The sequence below is a fragment of the Sturnira hondurensis genome, unplaced genomic scaffold (genome assembly GCF_014824575.4).
Source record: "Sturnira hondurensis isolate 20B ecotype Veracruz unplaced genomic scaffold, ASM1482457v3 Scaffold0016617, whole genome shotgun sequence".
Taxonomy (NCBI): Eukaryota; Metazoa; Chordata; class Mammalia; order Chiroptera; family Phyllostomidae; genus Sturnira; species Sturnira hondurensis.
Window position 1 is genome coordinate 2,979,405 of NW_028089248.1, and position 10,739 is coordinate 2,990,143.

The window sequence follows — 10,739 nt, forward strand, 5'->3', positions numbered from 1 at the left end:
CGTGCACCTAACAACAGAGCCCCAAACTCTAGGAAGAAAAATAAACAGAACTGGAGGAAAAATAGACAGTTCCACCATAACAGCTGAGGACATTAACGTTGCCCTTTATGTGGGACAATTAGACAGACTTCAGCGAGGAAGCAGGAGATTTGAACAGCACGATGAACTCCTAGGCCTCACGGACGTCTACAGAACACCCCACCAGGGGCGGAATACACATCCTTCTTCGGAACAATGTTCCCGTGGAACATTGTCCAGGGGAAACCCTGCCTTAGGCCACAGAATGAGCCTCAACAAATGCGCAGCACTAAAATCATACAAAAGATATTCTCAAACCACGATGAAATGAAATCAGAAGTCAGTCACCGGAATAAACCTGAAAAGTTTGCGAATACATACGTGAACCTCAAACAACACTTTCCTAACGAAACTCTGGGTCAACAGCAACGACAGTAACACCCCCAAGGGAAACTGTACAATGCTTCGAAATAAATGAAAATGAAAATGCAACATTCCAAAATGTACGGGGTGCAGCTACGTCAGCTCTTAGAGGGAAAATCACGGGTGTGAATGCCTGTGTTAAAAAAGTAGATCTGAGATCAATGGCCCAAACTTCCACTTAAAGGCACCATAAAAAGCACAAACTAGGAGCAAACCCAAAAGAAGCAGAAGGAAGGCAATGACAAAGATCAGAGTAGAAATTTGTAGAGAGTAGAAAAACGATAGAGAGCGATCCATGGAACCAGAGATGGGTTCTTTGAAAAGATCTTCCAAGTTGGCAAAACATTAGTTAGAACAAGCAAGAAAGAGAGAGAGAGAGAGAGAGAGAAAGAGAAGATTCAAGTTACTAAAACCAGGAATGAAGCAGCGGACATGGCTACTGACCTTACAGAAAAGGTACAGTTCCCATGTTCGGGTAGACGCTGACAAGCTAATTGTAACGTACCTATAAAGACAACGGAACTCAAATAGCCTGACTGATCTTGAAAAAGCAGGACAGAGTCAGCGCACTCACAGACCCTGTCCCTCAATGCCCAGCACAGGCACCCGATTTCCTTGGCCAGCGTCTTTGATCTCCTCCAGTCAGATGTCGGCTCGGCTCTCCACACCATGAGGGAGGCTGGGCCGGCCCTGCCCAGGGCGCTCGTCACCACGCGATATTGCGTGGCTTGCTCTGTGAGGGCACAGGCGTCTTTCTTTCATGTCTCCCCAGGACCCAGCGGAAGGCCCCAAACACGAAAGATGGTTCACAAATGTTATTTTACATGGATGAATGGATGGAGGATGGACAGATGGATGGATGGACGGGTGGACGGTTATAGAATGCCCTATCTGTGTACAAATGGATGAGGCAACAATGTTTCTTAGGTCATTACCCATGGACGAAACACTGGCCTGGGAAACCCGAGGCTTCCCATTCTCCCACAAAGCCCCACATGACTTCCGTCAAGTCACTTCCTCTCTCGGAGCCTCAGTGCCATCTGGAAAATGTGTGCGTGTCACTAACGTGGTCCCTCCCAGGCAGCCAGATATAGTTCCGTTGTCCTAGGACTAAGCAGGTTCTTCTCTCCACGTCTGGCACATTTAGCGTTGGATCGAACCGACCTTTCAAAAGCCAGCTTCGGCCTGCGCGCTCCTGAACCCCTCCGAGCGATCAGACCAGCAGAGTCTCTAAACGCAGAGCTCCGTCCCTCTCAGAACCTTTCTGCAGGACTTGAACCCAGGACTGCCGGAGCTCCCCTTGCAGAAAATGTGCGCGGGACTCAATCGGCATTCACAACAGGTTTGGGCATGGGTAATTTGTCAGCCACAACAATGTCACCCTATAAACTGGCCCTAAATTCCATTTTCTGTTACTAATGGGAAAGGCCATGTGATAGGAATTTATGGGGTGCCTCGGGTTTGACAGACAGACATGCGGGTGAAAGAAAAGGGCAAAGGAGGTCTCCTTTGGTATTTAAAATCATAGGCTCCCCCGTAAAACCTGGGGGCTGTTTCTGAACGCACCGTAGGAAAGAAAAAATGTTGCAGCCTTTTGCTCGCCTCTCAGTTTCAAAGGCAATCTTGTTCGGAGCTGTATTACTTCGCAGAGATTTTCTGAATGCAGAGGGGAAAATGGTTTTGTCTCATTTCAGGATTTTACCTCTGTTTAAATTTTGACCAAGACACCCACTCAATTTCTTATTCTGTCCCCAACCCCAAGGGGTTTGACCAGGGCTTAATTTTTAACATCCTTGCCCACGTGGTGGTTGATAGCTAATATTTGGAAACAGACTCTTGGAATTACTTAGTGATCCCGACATCGCATTAGCCGACTTTGAAGCAGGATGTTTTCCAGGGGTGTCGAGGATCACAGAACCTTCTCCTTCTGCTGTTCCTGAAAAACCGTAACCCTTGTTAGCAAAGGGAAAAAGTCCTCCTTTCGCGTAAGGGGGCCGGCATTCTTCTGTCGGTCTCCTAGAACACATTGCTCTCCTTCAAAAACTGTTACAGTGAAAACCACCAATAGCTGGAATTTGCTTTTCATACAGCACCAATTTCTAGCAATTACACAAAGTATTTTCTTTCCATTGCCATCAGAAATCCTTAAACATCACCCCCAAAAACCTTAAAATCCATAGGCAAAAAAATATATATGATTTGGGTTTCTTGTTTGTTTCTCTAGGTTGGTTCCTCATGGGGAAAGACAAAACTGGACTTTAGGTAAAACTCAGGAGGGGGAAAAAAAAGGATTTGTTTCCCTGTGTTTCCAAGGTCTTGGCAAGAGACCGTTCAAAACTGAGGGAATTGCGCCGGATGACAGACAGAGGCCAGTTAAGGACTGCCAGTGCCTCTGGCTGTATCTAGCGGGTGACCTTGGGACCCATTTCCAGAACTTGGACTACAGCAGCCAGCCCATGCCAGAGGCCTGAGAACGTGGCTGGTGAGAAGGGGTAGCTTTCTGGCGCATTCACACCCCAGTGCTCTCTCTAACCAACTGCGTGCCTGCGTACAAATTAAAAGAGGGGCATTTGAATGTCTGGCTTCCTGGGAAATAAAAGGTCAGAGGGTTTATTAGCGCCATCAAGCCTTGATGGCCCAGACCCACCGAAGGGAGCAGTGGCCTGGAACGGCAGGGGCTCTGCTGTCGCCTCCCCCACACTGTGGGGGACCCCCGCCCCGTCTTTATTCTGTGCCCCTCCTTTTGGGCCTGGCTCCTCTTCTGGGAAGAAGGAGTCTGTGGACCCCTAGAACTGATCCTGGGCACAATTGTACTGGTTTTGAGGAGTCACCCAGGAGCAAACTCTGGATTCACGTTACTGTGTCACATGGCGGGAGGGATGAATGGGACAAATAAGAGAACATGTCAGGCCTGGTCTCAGCAGAGATGGGAGGTACAGGGGATGGGGCTGGCCATAGAGCTAACCCTTCTAATGACCCCCCGCCAGTCATTTTGGTTCCCCTGTAGGGCATCCTACTACACCTCCCAGGTAGGAACAGGAAATGCCGGGGACATCTTCCCACGTACCACCGCCTCCCAAATGAGGTTCTGTCATTCCTCACCACCAGGACCCAGCACCAGGGCCACCCACCCCCGATAGAAAAGGTAATCCCAGCAGGTGCACAGATTTTATACAAAAAAAAAATACTCCATAATCGTAATAGGTAGATGATAGATAGATAGGTGATGGAAGGACAAACGGAAAGAAGAGTGGAAGGGGGGGTGGGGGAAGTTGAAGATTATGGCTTCCTGACCGTACTCATTGGGACCCAGAGCATAAACCTCCTGCCATCCTCAAACTCCGTGCCTCATCCTCAGCAAATTTTGGAAGAACACAGCCTTTGAACTAGCACTTAGTAGATGCCACTGTTCCTCAAATGAAATGCCCTGTAGGCTGTAGCTTCCCATGTCTGGCTTCCTCAGCAAAACTCCAAAACCACTCATTCCCAGGATGCACCCCAAAGAAAGGAGACCCCAGAGCATGGGCTCCCTGGCTCGTGCCCTCTCTCTTCCATGGGTCTGACCTTCACAGTATGAGATCCTCCGCGATGGGGCTACGCAAAAGAAGGCCGGGCCGAAGGAACTCCTATTCCAGAGAAATGTAGGCACGTTCAGACTCACCGTCTAACCCAAGTGCTTCTGAGAAAATGTTGGAGAAGGACTGAGGAGCAAGGTGGAGCTGGACCCAGCCCAGCTGCCCACTTGCACGGGCATCTGGGCCAAGCCACCGAGGCTGCATTTTCTTGAGGCAAAAATGGACCCTCGTGGCTTCTAGTCTGTGGGGTGGCTGAGGGGATGGAATGAAACACCACACGCAAAGCACAAGGCTCAGGACCAATCGTGAGGGTTTTTCAGAGTTGGCGTATGCGGTTGTTATTCTTTACACGGCCAAGTTACAGAGGTCGGGCCCTAGTCAAGTGCTGGGAGAGAAACAGAGGGGAGATAAGCGTAGAAACTGATATTATTGGAGGAAAATACCGCAGTAGTAATAACAACAGTGCAGGGCCACTAACTCTGCGTCTAAGTTTTTAGAGAAACGCTGTTATCACTTCCAAACAGTAAGGTCCTCTGTCCAACTCCCCCGTGGAAACCCCTTTATATTATCATAACTGGGGGCCAGACCAAGCTCCACCCAGGCTGAAGACAGAGGTCAAGCCAGGAATGCACCTTGGCAGAACCGGGCTTAGTTTACCCCTGCTTCTTTGTTCAGTCACCTTGGCCTGACTCCAGACACTTCCCTTTCTTAGCCTTCCGTGAGCCTTGACCTTCGTCCCAAGAAAGGATTGAAACACTCAGTCCCAGGTTTCTATAAATGACACGTGGCTTCCCCCTCCCTCACTGCCACCTGGAAATCTGCATATTTTCTGAGAACAAGAAGCCCTAAATCAAGGAGATTATCTCTGGTTGAAGGCTGGAAGGAAAGGTGTGGTTAGGGTGGCAGGAAGCAGCCTTACCACTGATGCCCGAGGCCGAGACCAGCCCACCCACAGGAAGTGAGCGCGTGCTGGCCGCGAGGTGCACCGCCCTTCACAGTTTGCAAAGCCTTCCCACCTCATCTTCTCATTGGTACTTCTTGGCAGTTTCGTGATGTAGACAAGGAGGGGAAAGCCAGTGGTTAGAGCAGAAGGAGCCCTTGAGGATCGTCAAGTCCAGGATTCCCAAAGCACAGGGTGCTGATGTGGGCTGCTGGTGGCGCCATGGCCCTCACAGGACTTGCCATCGGCCTTCGTCCCATCCCTCCGATTGGCCGTGGAGGGAAATCTCTCCATGGGTCCTAGGAAGTCTCTGATTCCTCTAAACTCTGGCTCATCTCCCTTTTTAAGATCCTCAAGTAGCCCTGGCTGGTGTAGCTCAGTGGATTGAGCGCGGGCCTGCGAACCACACGATCGCGGTTCGCTTCCCAGTCAGGGCACATGCCTGGGTTGCAGGCCAGTTCCCAGCAGGGGACTCACCAAAGGCAACCATACATTGATATTTCTCTCCTTCTCTCCTTCCTTCCCCTCTAAAGATAAATAAATAAAATTTATTTTTAAAAAATAAGATCCTCAAGTAGACCTAGGACTCAGAACCCTATGCAGGCAAGAGCAGTGAGCCAGAGTTTCATAACAGCTGTTTGGTGTGCATTACACTCATTTTTTTTCTACTGCCTCCCATTTGTGCCAACTGGTTTCCCATCAGTGAGTGTGAGCAACAACTCCTTTCCCAAAAAAACTATTGAGTAAATGTAGTGAGCCAATTAAGAGGAAAATATTTAGTAAATAAGAGAGCAGGCTCACAGACACGATAGAAAATGGGAACATGATATACACGCATGCTCTAAGTCTAGAAAATCCTCGCCAACCAACAGAGACCAGAGGGCACCAAGTCCAAGGTTACTCACTCATGGGTGGCAGGATGCATTCAGAGCTCCTTCCATACGTGCAGCCAGCTCTAAGCCATGAGCAACTGAAGAAATGTGGTGTCTGCTCCCCTGGTGAGCAGAATGAAGCCACAGTGATAAAGCAGGACAAGCAAAAATAATAAAAATAAAAATAAAGCCCTGGAAAGTCTGAAATCTGACCAACAGTGAACGTGTCGGATTAATTCTGCTTCAGAAGGCAAAGTTCGGGGCCTTTTTCTTCTGCACAGAATCTGTCAGTAGCTAAAATACAAGCATCTCAGTTCCTGTGTCCCTGCCTCGAGTGTTGAACTTTAGGAAAGAACATTTGAATGTGCGCATGTGAACTACAAGAGCCAATACGGGCACCAGAACAGATTCTCGCCAACACTCACCAAGCTGCACTGGACTAATCTTCAACAGTGACCCCATGTGGCAGAGAGAGGCAACAGCAGCACTATACTGGGGAACCTCGTGGTTTCTTTGTTTGGTGCGTGGTTTCTCAACTTTGGCACTATGGACACTTGGGGTCAGATCATTCTTTACAGTGGGAGACTGCCCTGTTCATTTTAAGATGTGTAGATGCATCTCCAGCCTCTCCCCACAGTAGCGCCCCTCCCCCACCCCACACACACACCACATGATGACCAGAAATGTCTGCAGTCATCAGTAACTGTCCTCAGGCCCGGGAAAGGGGGAGCCGCCCCTGGTTGAAACCACGGGGCTGAACTAATCCCCAGAGGCTCTTAGATAATTTAAAGAAAGTGTAAACGAACTCTCAACCAGGAAATAGTGGGCAGCTTGGTTCCAGGGGACGCAGGGGCTCAAAAAACTGGACACACGCGTAAGGTCTGGCTACGACCAGTGCTCAACTATACGAGCTTCTGTGCCGCGTGGCTCTTTGGCACACCCTCTTCTTCCTTGCACTTTTAAAGGTCCCTGTGGAGGCGTGCATGCACCAACCAACGTTTCTCTTTGTCTCTTGAGACTAAGGAGCGCAAAAACTATGTTAAAATGATGACGCTCGCCATTTTATCGCAACACCTGTCGGGAAGAGGAGTTACAGGGTATGTCCAAGAGGGCGGCGATGTGGGAAGACTCTAAACTTGTCCCCTCCCATGAGCACACACCCAAAAGCACAGGGATCAGTTACTTCTGGAGACACACGAGCTGGATGACCAGCTCCCAACAACAGACAAGAGAAAGAGCCCTAAGGGCGAAGCTGGAAAGCCACAGAGCCCAGTGAGAAGGGCAGGTGAGCAGCCCTTGTTTGTGACCACCCCCAACCTTCCCAGAGCCTGTCTGGGCTGTACTCAGCGCTTGGCCTACTTGCCTGCAGGGTCCCCGGAACGGCCAGCATCACTGTGAGCCTTTGGCCTCCCAACAAGGAATCGGGAGCGGAGCACCCTCATGCACTCACCTGGCCTCTGAGGTGCTGCGGATGCAGGCAGGCACCGGAAATGCCTGCTTGTGCCTCTGGGGCCAGAAGTGCCGGCCCAGCTCCAAGTGGCTTTGCAAACTACCCGGCATGAGGGGCGTGCAGTGAGGTTGCTTCTACATGGGACACTTTCCATGTAACAAACCAGAGAGAGGCCTCCAGGTGGGGGACGGCTGGGAGCTACAGGAACTCCCCAGCTCAGGGGGCCTGTGAGCACCCCCATTTGCATCCCCTCCTTCTCCTGAGAGGTGGGGAAGGAGGAGGCTCTGTCCCACCTGCAGGGTCCCTGCAGTGTACTCTGGATCACAGCTCCTGAGCCCATTGCAGCCTCAACAGAGAGGGCAGGCAGGGTCTCAGGGCACTACTGCACGCACCTGCCCTTCCTACTCACAGCTGCTCTGGCTCCGCAGCCACAGCCCAGAGCCTCAGGCACCCGCTCACTCCGGCTCTGCTGCCGAACCCTCCCGAGCACATACATCTTCACGGAGCCCGCTCTGTGCGGGGCCACGTTTCCGAACTGGAAGAGACGACTGTGTTGCCTGAGTCACATCGATAGACATAGAAAGGCAGACAAAATGAAAAGACAGAAGAATATCTCTCTGATGAAGGAACAAGAAAAAGCCTCGGGGAAAACCCTAAGGAAACAGGAATAAGTAAGTTGCCTGAGAAAGAATTCAAAGAACCAGTCGTCAGTAAGGATGCCCACCGAACTTGAGAGTGAAAGGGAAGAACTTGGGAGAACGCCGACAAAGAGTTAGGAAGTATAAGAGAGAACCACACAAATCAGACAGTTGAAAGGTTACTGGAAAGGTTAAAAGAAAAAAATACCAAACTCAACTCAAACTACAGTAAATAGTTTGGAGAGGCACACCACGAATGATCTAAAATATCCCATCAATAACAGAGCATGGAGGGGGAATAAAAACGCAGTCCTTATAGCTTCTATAATGCAGGATAGACTCAAACTTAAATGCCTATCAGCTTGGAATAGATGCTATAAACAAAGAACGATACACATAAACCTCAGGGCACCTCCATAAGATATACAAAGGACAGGGGCCAAGGAGCCTAAACAAAACACTGAAGAAAACCAGAAAACCACCAGGGCACAGGAAAGGAACAGAGGACAGCTTAAAGACTGAACAAAACAGCAATGACTACGGACCTACCAATAGTTACCGATAGTTACTTTACATGTGAATACGTTAAATGCTCCAGTAAAAAGACACAGGGTGGCTGGATGGATTTCCAAACATGACCCATCTATATACACTGCTCACAAGAAACTTCAAATGAAAAGACACATCTAGAGAGTGGAGGGATGAAAAAGATATTCCATGCAAACAGAAATGAAGAGAAAGCTAAGGGAGCAATACTTAGACCAGACAAAAATAGACTGCAAAACAAACAAATAAAACGTCTTAAAGGCAAAGCAGGACGTCACATAATTATAAAAAGGGTCACCCCAGGAAGACGATATGACCGTTGTAATTGTCCTCACACCCAACATGCAAGCCCCCAAATGCAGAAGGCAATGGTTAATGGACATAAAGGTAGAAATCCTCAGTAACGCAATAAAAGTAGGCACCTTAATACCCCACTCACATCGATGGATAGATCATCCAGAGAGAAAATTAATAATGAACTAATGGCCTTAAGTATCACAGTAGAGATCAACTTCATAGACATTTTTAGAACATTTCACCCAAACGTTGCCGAATACATGGTTTTCAAGGATACGTGGAAACTTCTCGAGGATAAATCACATGTCAGGCCACAAAACAAGCCTCAGTAAATTCAAGAAGGTGGAAATTACATCAAGCATCTCCTCTGGCCACACTGGCATGAAACTAGAGACCAACTGCAGGGGGAAAAACCCACAAATACGTGGAGACTAAACAGCACGCTGCCCGACAATCGATGGACCGAAGAGGACATCGAACGGGAAACCAGAAACTGTCCTGAAACAAATGAGCACGAAGACACAAATTTCCAAATTGTACAGGATGCGGCAAAAGCCGTTCTAAGAGGGAAGTTCATAGCTACGCAGGGCTACGTCAGGAAACGAGAAATACCCCAAATAAACAATCTGACCTTACCCTGAAAGCAACTCGGAAAAGAAGGACAAACAAAACCCAGAGTAAACAGAAGAAGAAATAGTTAAGATCGGGACAGAAATAAATGGACAAAAACTTCAAAACAGAGCGTGGGGGATGAGAGCGTGTAATTTCAACAAACGTCTTCTCTGATATTGAAATGGCAGGAGAACAGGCCTTCCCTCGCTCTAAAAAGATCCGTGCCCCTTTCCATCTGCGGGGTGGAGTCTTCACCACCTTTTCTTTGAGGAAGGGGCAGCTTTAGACACCTCCTCAGCCTTGGACATGTAATGAGAGGACAATCATGAATTGCAAAGGGTCTTTCCTAGGAGTCTGATTCCCAGGGGGAGGTGCACGGGCACAGGGCTTTGGAGCTGGGCCGGGTGCGGGCTGCCCTTGAGAATGACCCGTCGTGACTGAGATCACCAGAGGTACGCTGGGTCTGGCCAGGGCCCCCCTGCCCCCCGACCCCGACAATCCCTTTTCCCGCGCTTAAGTTCACGAAGCCCCATCTCCATGATCTGCAACCAAAGAACCTCATGGCAGAGTCTGTACAACTCACAGATACCAATAGGACCTGCCTCCTGTAACCAGAGTGTTGGGACATCAAACCCTATTCCAACGATTGCAAATGGGTTCAGGTCAGTGACAGATGCCAAAGTAAATTTAGTAAATTGCAAGGGAACTCAGAGTGGGATGCAATTTTACTGCGAAAGAGGAAAAAATTAAATCAGTACAGTCAGCATTTGACAACTGGAGGGTGTCACCGACACAAGGAACCATCAGCATGGCATTCTCCTGGGTTCTGGTGTCAGGGACACGGTGTTCGGACGTAGATACAGGGAATCGAGTCGTGCCAGAGATGGCTTTGTGCAGCGCCTGCCATTCGAGTGTGGTAGCGCCCGAGAAGGAGAAAGAAAAGTAAATGGGACAGAGGGCCCCCAGAAGTAGCGCGACGTGGGACTCGTGAATCCCCGGGGGCCCTCTGTCAGCCTCGGTGTCTCCCTGCCTCTTGCAGGGTGACCACCTGGCTCCGGGGCAGCGACTTCGTAGTTCCCACACACGGTCCCCCAGCTGCTGCATCGAAGGCTCGGCAGACGTGTGCTCTTCCAGCTCCGGGGGAGCTTCTAACAGGGTGGGGCTGACCCAGAAGATGGCCAAGAGTTCACTGATGTGTTTTGGTTTGAAAGGATTTGTTATTTTCTCACTTGCTCCCATTTGCAGCCAGGGTCAATGCCAGTTATTTCTGGTCTGTCCTGACGGAGCAGTCGCAGCGGGGGTGTGTCCCGTCCTGTGTCACCAGCCCACTCTGCGAGCTGAGGGCCGCCTCCGAGAATACCTGGTTCT